Below are 11881 nucleotides of genomic sequence, written 5' to 3'. Positions count from 1 at the left end.
CCCAACTCGATCCCTTCACACGCGCTCAAAAGGGTGAAGAGCAAGGAAAGCGCTGTGTCTGCCTCATCAGCGGGGTACGGCCCCTCCAGGCCCCAGAGTTTGGGAGCAAGAAGAAGACCACCGGGAGGAAACCGTGAACTGGGTTCCTGGCTGCTTGCCGAGGAGACTAAGACGGCCCTGTTCCGCCTCCCCTGTCCCCTGGAGTAGCGCCGGTTTCGTGAGGAACCCCTGTCAGGGACAAGTGTGGGTGTGACTCTTGTAACCCAGCTGGGGTGTGTTGGTGGTTGTTGGGTGGTTGTGGAAGAAGTTGCACGATAGGAGAAGATGAGAGGGAATACCCACAGGGCCCGCGCTAGAGAGGGAGCTTGGAACCCAGCTGGAGTGGAGAAAGGAAAGCTCTGCCACACGAATTTAATTAAATAGCGATTTAACTATATGAGTCCTGCCTTACGAGATAATCAAAACAGTAAGAAAGAGCGTGAACCCTGATGGGTGGAGTAGTGCGGGCGAGCACTGACTGTGGATCAGCCTGAATCTGTTTCTTCAGGTGCTGCACGCCTGGGTGGACCGCGATAGTAGAGCCACGAACAAGAGAAGCTAAATAACATATCATAATATACGTTGGCTCGCCAATGTTGTGAGCATTCTGCTCTTCTAGAATAATTAGACTAAGAATAATACTATATCCCCTGTGCTATGAGCCCTCGAGAGTTCTGACAGAAAGGAGGGAATTACATACATAAAGTTTCGATAAAATGTACCCAACACTCATGAGCGAGCAAAGCCACGTGGAGCGACCTAATAAGCGGGAAAATACAAAGACACTATCCCGAGGGGTACATATTTCTATATACCCGTGGTCTCATGAAATCAAGCAACCGCTATCACACGATGCTTTCGCGCTGCAATGGGTTGCATAGCGTAGCCTGACAAATACTCATACAGCATAGTATAGGTGAATGTACAAGAAAGTACATATAGACATTTAACCAAGATGTCGCAAAACGCAACAAGCGTGGTCACTACAGAATCTACCTGTGTTCTTGTCGCTTCGCACTGCCAACAAGGTAAATAAGGAAGAGGTGAAGTTGTGTTATAATTAAATCAGCCCACACTCGCTAGATATATACCTCGCGACGCTAGGTATGCTGGTGTGTCTGGTGCTAGAAATTTGTGGGAAAAAAAAAAGGAGAGAAAAAGAAAAAAAAAAAAGAGATGAAAAGAAAAAAAGGAAAAAAAAAGAAAAAACAAAAAAACAAAAAAAAAAAAATAAAAAAGAAAAAAAAAAAAAGGAAAAAGAAAAAAAAGAAGAGAAAAGAAAAAAAAAAAAAGGGTGTCCCGTCTGGCGAGATACAATGTACTGGAAAAGGAAAGACCAGTCAGCCCCTGCAACATACAATGCTCTAGAGAGAAGAGAGAAAACAGTTCGGAGAGGGAAACTTAAGACACCCAGCCCTTCTGCCACTTCAGCGGGTATTAGAGCGCATGTTACCTCTGAACCCAGCGCTCCAGGTAGAGTGGGCACCAAGCCGTCAGGAGGCTCTGGCTAGAGCCTCAGGACAGCACACAAAGTCTATCAGCGCAGGCCATATGCAGCAAACCACTCGATGTGAGTGCGGTGGGCGTGCTGGCGTGATGCACTGCCGGTCGTGGCAGCTGCTGTGTGCTCTGGTCTAGAGGTGACGTGTGCGCGATCCAGCGGGTGGTTCGTAGACACTAGAGAACACCACATAGCACCCCTCTCACAAACGAGGTGCCCAGACCCAGCACACCTAAACAGTGGGAGAAGATCCCCACTGAGCTCAGACGGGGAAATCTGAACACATAGCAGAGGACACGCTGGCGCCAGGCGTATGTCATTCAGACCGCGCCACAGAGTATGTTCTACGTTCCCGGTGGCGAGCGTTGTCTACACCCCGGTTGTTGTGTGCTCGAGTGACCCTGGGCTGTCTTGTTTTGTGGCATTAGGAGTAAACAGCTAATGGACAGCTATGTAATAAGACACATCTGTACACAAAATAGCGGGGAGGTGCGTGTGTAGTCGTGGCGTGGCCCACTAACTTGTGTGGTGGTGCTGTCAGAATAGCCCCTGCTCTCCCCAATTAATGCGCAGCTTGTGATTCTTAGTCTTGCTGGCGGCCCGGATGCATGGTGGTTCTTGAACTGGGCGTGTGTTACACTGTATAACTACATTGGTCTCGCCCACACCTTTCCCCATAGAAGGACACCAAGACTCAGATGCCCCTGAGCCTCCAAACAAAGGGAATAAACCCCACTTTCCCCCTCTCCTAGAAACACTCGGTGTTACTTCACTCCCGAATTTTCCTTGCTGTCGTTGTGGAGTGGACGGTAGGGAGATATACACACATAGATAATCACCACCTATAAGCACCACACCACCACCCACCAAACAGAGAAAACAACCAAAAATTATACACATAATACACCCCGCCTTCTTTCCTCCTCAACATACATATATAACTCGAAATGTGAAGATCATTACACTGAAGGTCTACTCTGATGATCGTTATTCCTCATATAGACTGGGTCACAATAGAAAAAGAAAAAAAAAATCACAAACACTAGGTTTTGACAGAGAGCCAGACATATAAATATAAAAAAGAAAGTGAATATGTCGAACAGCGAGAGCGAGTGAGAGTCCTGCCATCTCTCCTATACAGTGAGACAGGCTAGGTTGTAATTACAAAGATAGAATGATGATATCAGCCTTTATTCAAAAGAATTATTCCAATATTAACATTCCGCGAGCGCTCCAGGGAGTGTAGAGATGCAACAATCACATAAATAACTAATATATCCTTCCTCCATCATTTGTACTACTGCGAACTTGGACCGGGAAGTAGAAGAGAAGCTTGGAGGATGAGGAGAAGAGATAAACTTGATCAAAGCTGCGCCTCTCGAGAGAACCACACCGCGCAGGACCAGACAATACATCACCCTAGAATGGTCCCTCCCGACGGGAGGAAGTAAAGAGCAGGAAGGGAAGTGGGTTATTTCCCTTTGTTGGAGGCTCAGGGCATCTGAGTCTTGGGGGTCCCCCAGGGAAAGGTTTGGGGAGACCAGAGAGTTTATCAGGTACTCAGAATCCTGATTGGTGGCAGCAAGATAAGATCCAAGCTGGTAATTAAGCTTAGAGGTTCATGCTAAGCACCCAGATTTTGGACGCTAAGTCCAGATTTGGGACAGAGGCTTATTACAAGCTGCCATTAGCTGTTTACCCTTGCAAGACAAACGACAGCCCCGGGTATTCTCAGGAATGGGAGTGTAGAAAGTGACCGAGGGAAGTCGAATATAACTCTGTGCGCGGCTGAATGACAGCTGGCGAGCGTGTTGCAGTCAGATTCCCCGCTGACCCAGTGGTGGATCATTCTCCCACTGTTAGGGCCTGGGCTGGGACCCGGTAGAGTCAGGGTGGCCCAGGTCCGACCCAGTGGTGACAGGTCCCCACTCTAGACCACAAGGCCTGCGTTTGTCAGTGGTCCGCCAGAGCCAGCATCCCTGACTGTTTGCTGCCATAGGGCCTGCGCTTATAGACTTTGCTGTTCTGTCCTGACTACAGGCCAGAGCCTCCTGACTGGCTGGTGCCCCACTCTACCTGAGGGCCTGGGTTCTGAGGTTACTGACTGCTCTATCCCAGTGAGTGGCAGAGGCCTGGTGCTAATTCCCCCCGAACTGTGCCCCTCCAGAGGCATTGTAGTGAGGGGCATGGCTTCCTTTCCAGACAGACAGAGAGGGACACCCACAATTCACCCTACAGCTACCTACTTCTAGAGAAAAACAGTGAGTTTGGCTGATTTTAAAACACAACTCTAAATTTTTCTTAAACCTTGGTTTGTTTTGCAGATCTCAATAACACAGGAGATTCTGAGTGACTCCACTTTGTTTCTTTGCCGACATCTTGTGTTAAGCAAGTACATCACTAAGGTACCATTCCACCATAAGCTGAAGAGTATTTGGTCAGGTAGCACTGAAATTGGCAGGGGAAAGCAGTGGTGAAGCAGTTGTTGATCATGAGACAGGGTATATTAGAAACTATGTTGCAATATTGCCAGTAATGAGGTAGTTGGTGATCATGAGGTTGGGTACATTAGAAACAAGAATCTTTCTGTCAGAACTCTGCAGAGTTCTGACAGAAAGATACTAGCAAAAGCAAGCAAAGCAAATGTCAAACAAGTCTGTCAGCAGAGTATATAGGAGTATGTTAAGAGCTTCTCTGTGTCGTGGCTTCTATGGGCAGGGGTGACAGACTGAGAAACAGATTCATCTGATCACAGTCAGTGTGCCTCACTAGCCCATCCATCAGGGGTTCAGATCTTTCTTACTTGCTTGAATTGTAGGCTAGGATCATATATTTAAATCCTATTTTAATAAATCGTGTGGCAGAGCTCCTTCTCCACCTCAGTGGGTTCCAAGCTTCCTCTTAGCGGCGGGCTGGGGGGATTCCTCTCTCCCTAGGAACTTCTCCACACCCCTGGGTTTACTGTCCCCACCTTGTCTGAGCAGGGGTTCCTCCCGCCTTCCCTGACAGGGGAGGGAAGCCTCTTAGTCTCTGGCAGCAGGCCAGGAACCCAGTTCAGTTTCTCCCCTTTGGTGGGCTCTCTTCTCCCCAAACCTCTGGGGCCTGGAGGGGCTGTATGCCCTGTTGGGCAGGGTTTCCCTTGCTCTTCACCTCTACCTGTGAGGTTTTCTTCCGCATTTGTCAGTATCTGCACTGTCCGGCTCTCCAGTAGCACATCTGTTCCCCACAGCTCCTATTGTGCGCACCAATCTGACTGGTGGGGAGGCTTTTAACAGGTTCTGGCAGGCCCCTGATTGGCCCCAGGTGTCCTAATTAACCTAGAGTAACCCCTGTTCAATTACCAGGGGGAAAGGGACCTGCTTATCCTGGGGCTAATATACGTGCCTTCTTCTACTCCCCTATAGCCTGACCCCGTCAAATCATTAAAAACACCCGGTCTCTCTCGAACTTGACTGAATTGCTTGTGGGAAAGGGCAGCTCATAACACAAGCAAGATTTATCCCTCTTTGTAGTCACCTCATATGACCTGGGTGCCATTGCACTGCCCACAGCTCCTTTAGTCCACTCATTCTGGTCTCTCTCTCTAATGGCTGGATCCTCACACGAGTACCTGTCTCCCGAGCTGGTACATCCTTGGAGGATCTAACATACTCTTGTGTCTGTTTTCTCTGATTGTTGGCCATCTCAGCAGTGTTTCCATACTCACTGGTAGCAGGGTTTTGGTACTTCACTCCATCAATGCCTGCACTGGACTATTCTAGTACCCTGTGAATGTTCCCGTGTGCCAAAAATACTAACAAGGGGCCTGAACCAGAAAAAAAAAACAGCATTGTGCAATAGTCTCATAGCCATTTTCACAGCCGATTACACCTAATTAATACTCTGTGGGTATACTGGGGAGGTGAGGTGGTGGCCATCTCCCATTGAAATGCAGAGTCCTTGACTTCTTCTGAGGCAAATTGGGGTCCATTGTCAGTGAATGCCACAGCTCACAAAGTTTGCCAGTCACAGACTTGCTTCTTGTATCAGGCAAAGCATCAACCTCACAAACACTAGAATAGTAGTCCACTATAAACAAGTACTGCTTTTCACTGAAAGCAAATAAGTCAGCTCTCACCTTTTCCTATAGACAGGTGGGCAGCTCATGTGGTGACAAAATCTTTCTGCTTCAGATTATCACACAACTGCCAAGTGTCACATTCTTCTATAAGGAATAGACTCATAGACTTTAAGGTCAGAAGAGACCATTATGATCATCTAGTCTGACCTCCTGCACAAAGCAGGCCACAGAATCTTACCCATCTACTTCAATAACAAACCCCTAACCTATGTCTGAGTTATTGAAGTCCTCAAATTGTGGTTTGAAGACCTCAAGCTGCAGAGAATCCTCCAGCAAGTGACCCATGCCCCATGCTGCAGAGGAAGGAGAAAAACCTCCACGGCCTCTGCCAATCTGCCCTGGAGAAAAATTCCTTCCCGACCCCAAATATGGCGATCAGTTAAACCCTGAGCATGTGGGCAAGACTCACCAGCCAGCACCCAGTTGTGTATTCATTCCCAACAGTGCCTTCTAGCCCACCCAGGAGAGCTGTCAATGCCTAGGTGTGAGGCATGGTTGTTTTTTTTTTTGCATGACATCCTTATGTCATGAGGTGCGAACAACAGCTCTGTCCTCAAAATAGGATTTCATCCTGTATACCCACTTCATATTTCATTTGAGAGTATAGTTCTGCTTCTACTGGTTCTTGGCTTTTGCCTTCTGGCCACCATGATAGTATTGCTCTCCCGTCTGCCTGTAATCGGATGTCCTTTTCCATGGCCTCTTGGATTTTCACCAGCTTTGTTGTTGAAACTTGGAGACTGAATCCATTTAGCAATGCTGCACTATGCCCTTATCTCCTTCCCCCCAGTTTGCTGATGCTAGGTATTTATGCCCTACTCAGAGTGTTAGCTTTCACCAGTTATCACTCTGGACAATATGTGATCTTTACCTGGTAGCAATGGAGGCACACCAACATGAGCTGCAATCTCTTTGGGGCACTAAGTAGGGGCTTTGCCATGACTGTCTCTAGTGGACTGTGGTCTGATTGCACTTTTACTGGATGGCCATAGGTGTACTTGCCTATAGAGTCAGTAGATGGAATCACTCCACCCTAAATACCACACCCAGAAGCACTTTTTCTATTTGGGTGTACCTCTGTTCGGTCTCTGACCAGACTCTGCTGGCATAAGCAACCGGCTGCTTCTGCAAAAGAGCTACATCCACTTCTTTTTCTGATGCATCACACTGGAGTGTCAGTGGCTTTCCTGGGTGATAGGACTTCAAGACAGGAGTATATACTGTTATCTGTTTCAGCATATGAAATGTTTGCCATTGGGGACCTGCCCAGTCCCACTCAACATCCTGCCTTGTGAATTGACATATGAGTTCTGCTATTGCAGCCAGTTGTGGACAGAACTTGGACAGAAGATTAATCATTCCTATCAAGCGCTATACCCCTTTCATATCAACTGGAGTTGGCATGTGTCCGACTGCCTTAATCTAGTTTTGATCTGCTTCCAGTCTCTCTGCTCTAAGCAGCTGTCCAGTGTATGTCACCCCACACTGTTTGAGTCACATTTTGGGTGAGGGGGTAGTTTTACACTCTTGTCCCTGCATCTGTGTAAAAAAGCTCATAGTTTTCTGTCATGGTCTTGTTTAGCTTCTGTATTCTTACTCCTTTCACCTACAATGAGTATATCATTTGCAATTATTTTCACTCCCAGCAGTCCTTCCAATGCTTGGATGAGTCTTCCCTTACACTTCTGGTGCAAAGCTTATACCCATTAGCATACACAGCCATCTGTACGGACCAAATGGTACTGCAAAGGTTGTCAGCATGCTGAACTCTTTATCCAGGCTAATATGCCAAAACTTATTCTTCATATTTCAGACTATAAGGATTCTGGCTTTCGAAAGTTCTGGCAAGATGTCATCAATTGCAGGCAGTGAATAGTGGTATTTTTTTCAATACCTGCTTCAGTAGTTTTGGGTGTATACAGACGTGTAATTTGCCTGATGGTTTCTTTATCTCCATCATGCTGCTTACTCAGGCTGTACTGGCCTCTATAGGTGCAGACTTTGAGCACCTTGCATACTGAATTATGTAATGCCACTGGAGTTTTCCTCTGTGAAGTCTACTTCCAGCTGCACCTTTCCTTAAAGCACCCATTGCTTTTGAAACATAACCACCTTCTTTTAAAATTGTCTTTGTTATCCATGGGACTCCTCTTTTGTTTTTTTGCACCGCAGCTATACAATTCTGATGCTGTATCCTGATTAAGTCTGTGGCTTGTCTGGATTTGTTCCTTAAGAAGGGTCTGTAGTGCTTCCCATCCATCACAACAAACTTCAGTTTGTATCATCTTATTTTTTGGGTTAGTTACTATGAGGTCACATTCTCCTTTGGGCTGCTTTATGCTCTCATTGTACATTACTAGAGCGTGCCTACTCTTTGCAATGGGGGTGTTCAAGTCCAATTCACTCTGGAGGAATCATTTTGCACAAGGTCCAGCTGTCCTCAGCTGAAATCAAGCAGGGAGTTTGCTTATTAACACTGTTGCATGCAGAGTTTGGTACTGTCCCTTGTTGCTTTTCTGTTCCAACACCCTTAACCTGATATGCTCTCAGACTCAAGGAGAGAGTCATGATGTCACCATGATGTCTGATGGGCCATGCCCTCTGACTGAATCTTTCTTGGACCTTCCTCTGCTCTTGCACACACTGCTAAAATGGTTCAACATGCTACATGACTTGCAATGTTGTCCTTGTGTGGGGCACTTCTCCCTTACCCACTCATGGTGTCTCCCACAGTAAATGCATCTCACTATGGGTGTGGAACCCTGCCCGCCTGCTCTCCTTTGCTGCATGTACTTCCGGGGGTGTGGTGCCTTCTAGGGCTTTAATCCTATTCATATTCACATATTCAGATTTTTAGACTTTGTTGTAGCTAAATGTGGGTCCAATTTCAATTCAAGTGAAGCTCAGTTCAGGTGCCAAGCTTCCCTGTAGCTCAAGAAGGTTCAGAGCCACTGTTACAGTTCAGGACCATCTCGTTAAAAGTGTACAAACACGTGAGATGTTTATGGTAATAAAGGTCTTTGAAAATAACCTGTGTGGTTTTATTCACCTTTTTCCTCACAAGAGACCTCACAGCAAGGATGGAATAACAATATGGAAACTTACCATCTACTCCAACTGGACTCTCTGTTGAAGGCTCATTAGTTCCATGTGTAAAAAGAAGCTAAAGCCAACTACAATGTCCAAGATTTCTGGCATTCTTACTGTGTTCTACATCCAGTAAAAATGAATTTCCCTTTTACTTTTTAATTTTATGGCACAATCATATCAGACATACAGTTCTTCATTCACTGCACAGGGAATATGTGTTATAAACGAATAATGAAGTCAAGTTTTTATTATGCCTAAAGCAATGCTCTGCCAAAAAGGAGTTACGACAGAGAATGTGTTTCATAAATTACATTTCAATTTAAACAAATTTGGTAAGTTTTTTAAGTATGGTGTGACAAAGTTCCTCCTCTACCTTGATGGGTCCTGCGCTTATTGGCAGATTTGCTCACCTCAGTGATCTCCCTCACAGTCTGGATCAACTCCTCCTGTGTCTGATCAGGAGTTGGGAGGTTTGGGGGGAACCTGGGCCTGCCCTCTTCTCCGGGTTCCAGCCCAGGGCCCTATGGATTTGCAGCTGTCTATAGTGCCTCTTGTAACAGCTGTGTGACAGTTACACCTCCCCTGGCTACTTCCCGGCCCTCCTCAACAAACTTCTCTTATCTCTCACCACAGGAACCTTCCTCCTGGTGTTGATATATGCTGTACTCCTTGTCCTCCAGCACACACCTCTCACTCTCAGCTCCTTGTGTCTCTTGCTCCAGCTCTCACACACACCTCCTCTCTCTGGCTCCTCACCATCTACGGGAGAGAGCTCCTTTATAAAGACCCAGGATGCCTTGATTAGCCGCCTGATGGCTGCAGGTGTTTATCAGCCTGTTTGCTTATGGTTCTAGCAAGTTCCTGACTACTCTAGTGCAGACCCTGCTCTGGTCACTCAGGGAACAGAAAACTACTCACCCAGTGACCAGTATATTTGCCCTCTACCAGACTCCTGCACCCCACTGGCCTGGGTTTGTAACAATGAATATTATTATCTGTTCATACCAATTATTTTTAAGAAAGTTAAGAAATTGACAAAATCTTTAAACAAAGACAAACAATAATGATCATATATTATAAAAAAGAGAATTCAAGCTGAACCAATTAAGTTATTTGTATATCAAGAAGAAATGGAGCTGGAAAAAATTCTGTGCCAAACCCTCTTATATTTAGATTTGTTTTAAAGTAGACTGTACGGTAAACTAGTTAAGATTTTCTAAGCTATAGTCTCCAGATTAAAATATGAATGTAAAACCAAGAGGTACTATCCCAAAATAGATGCTTTTAGTACAGACAGCATGTAATGTTCCTTGGGTTTAAGGCTTCCTAGATTTCATTTTGTTTTCTAAATAAATTATATTAGGCAAAATGAAGTTTCTGATATGTATAATGAACCCATGAAAGATGAATCAGATGCTGGGCATTTTTTTCTTAACAGAGTTTCAAAAAGATAAAAAGTAATTTTGTAGTCTGAATAATAATATGATGTAATGATTCTCCCAAATTATATGATGGAATTTTTATTTTTTTATCTTTGTTATTTTATCTCATCCCCACCCCCTGTTTTTGGATTGATACATGTGATTTATTTTATTTCAATTAATTAGTATGGGACTTTCACATGATTTGAGAAGTAATTTTTTCTTAAGCATTGCTACTTCCTAACAATTATTCAGCAACTGCAACAATGAATACCTTGCTGGATTTTGTTTTCTATTTACTTATTTCATGTGTGGCATATTCAACTCTTCAAACAAACTGCAGACTTTAAAGAGGCTCGAAAGACTTTAACAGTGGGCTAGACTGTATTTTGGTTCAGTTTCTCCTATTTTTCTTTTTTAGTAGGAAAATAAAAAATCTTGACGCGTCAGATTTTGCATTCCCCCCTGCCCTGCATAATATATATCACTTTTAGCCGTACCTTACATCTGAAATAGTGCTATTGTAATCAATAAGACTACCCCCAGGGTTAAGACACTACTAGTCAATGTCAAGAAGTTTGGCAGAATCAGGTTCTAAAGAGTGAGATTATGTTTTAGTGGGGAGCAACGCTGTCATCCTGACAGGAGTCTGCATTATCTCTTAGACTGTTAAAATAAATGAAAACTTTAAAGAAATTGTTTGTTTCACAAAATAAAATTTTTAGATGAAATAAAATGTTTTCGTTCCTTTCAAAAAAGGTTTTTCTCTCTTATTCAGCTAATTACTGCAATAAATACAAATGCCAAAGGTTTTTTATTCGCCAACATGGAAGAAAAAGTGCAAGCCTAAAAGAATACATTAAATGTAAAACAACCCATAGAAGTATTCTTACATTAGATATTTTCAATGCACAAAGCTCAGGAAATTCAAAGATACAGTTCCCCAGCAACTGTAAATAAGCCCTTTTATGCTGTAACTTATTCTCACGTTTTTGTAACTAGTGCTGTTGCACCTATATGGAGCTCCACTTTTGCAGGATTGGGTCCTTAAAAATGACAACTTATTAATACCATATTGAACCTTTACATCATAATGTGGTGAAGAAGTATGCTTTGGTCTGGTGGGTTTGAGTTTCTAATTTAAATATTCAAAAAAGAAAAGAGGAAAACATTTCTTAAATGATCCTTTTTGAGGACAACAATAAAATATAAATCCAGTTTTAAGTAAATTCGGCAAGAACTGGAAACAATACAGCAGGGAGATTTTTTTCCCCATGCTTAATAGCACATGCTGTACATTTTTCAGTGAATGTTTTAAACGTAAATCCTTACACAAGCTAAAATTAAAGTTTCCACTTCAGCAGCTGCTATTAGCATAAAGTACTTTAGATGAATGGTATCCTTAGTGTTCTGACAAACTAATGTACACGGAAGCGAAACTTCTGAATATTTACAACCAATCTCACAAAAAAGGCTTCAGAAAAAGATTTTGTTTAGTTGAAGAAATACATCAAGAATTCAAAGGACATATTATCCACATAAAAGTATGGTGTATTTATTATTTCTATAAATAAATATTATGTATTTGTATTATTAAATACAGTTTATTTATATATTTTATATAGAGGTACAAATTAGAGTAAGAATATATTAGGCAATGTGGCAAACATTTATTTAATTAAAACTGAAACTTGATCACGTTAATTCCAA

The 11881-nt window shown here is 43.7% G+C and overlaps 1 protein-coding gene across 1 annotated transcript in view; it reads right to left on the bottom strand.

Moving 5' to 3' along the window:
• BCKDHB (branched chain keto acid dehydrogenase E1 subunit beta) overlaps positions 1 to 11881 on the bottom strand; it is a 315214-nt gene that overhangs the window by 61760 nt on the left and 241573 nt on the right. The window lies entirely within an intron of this gene.

Source organism: Chelonoidis abingdonii, chromosome 3 (assembly GCF_003597395.2).
Source record: "Chelonoidis abingdonii isolate Lonesome George chromosome 3, CheloAbing_2.0, whole genome shotgun sequence".
Taxonomy (NCBI): domain Eukaryota; kingdom Metazoa; phylum Chordata; order Testudines; family Testudinidae; genus Chelonoidis; species Chelonoidis abingdonii.
Note: the sequence above shows the minus strand (reverse complement) of the source record. Positions and strands in the feature narration are given on the sequence as shown.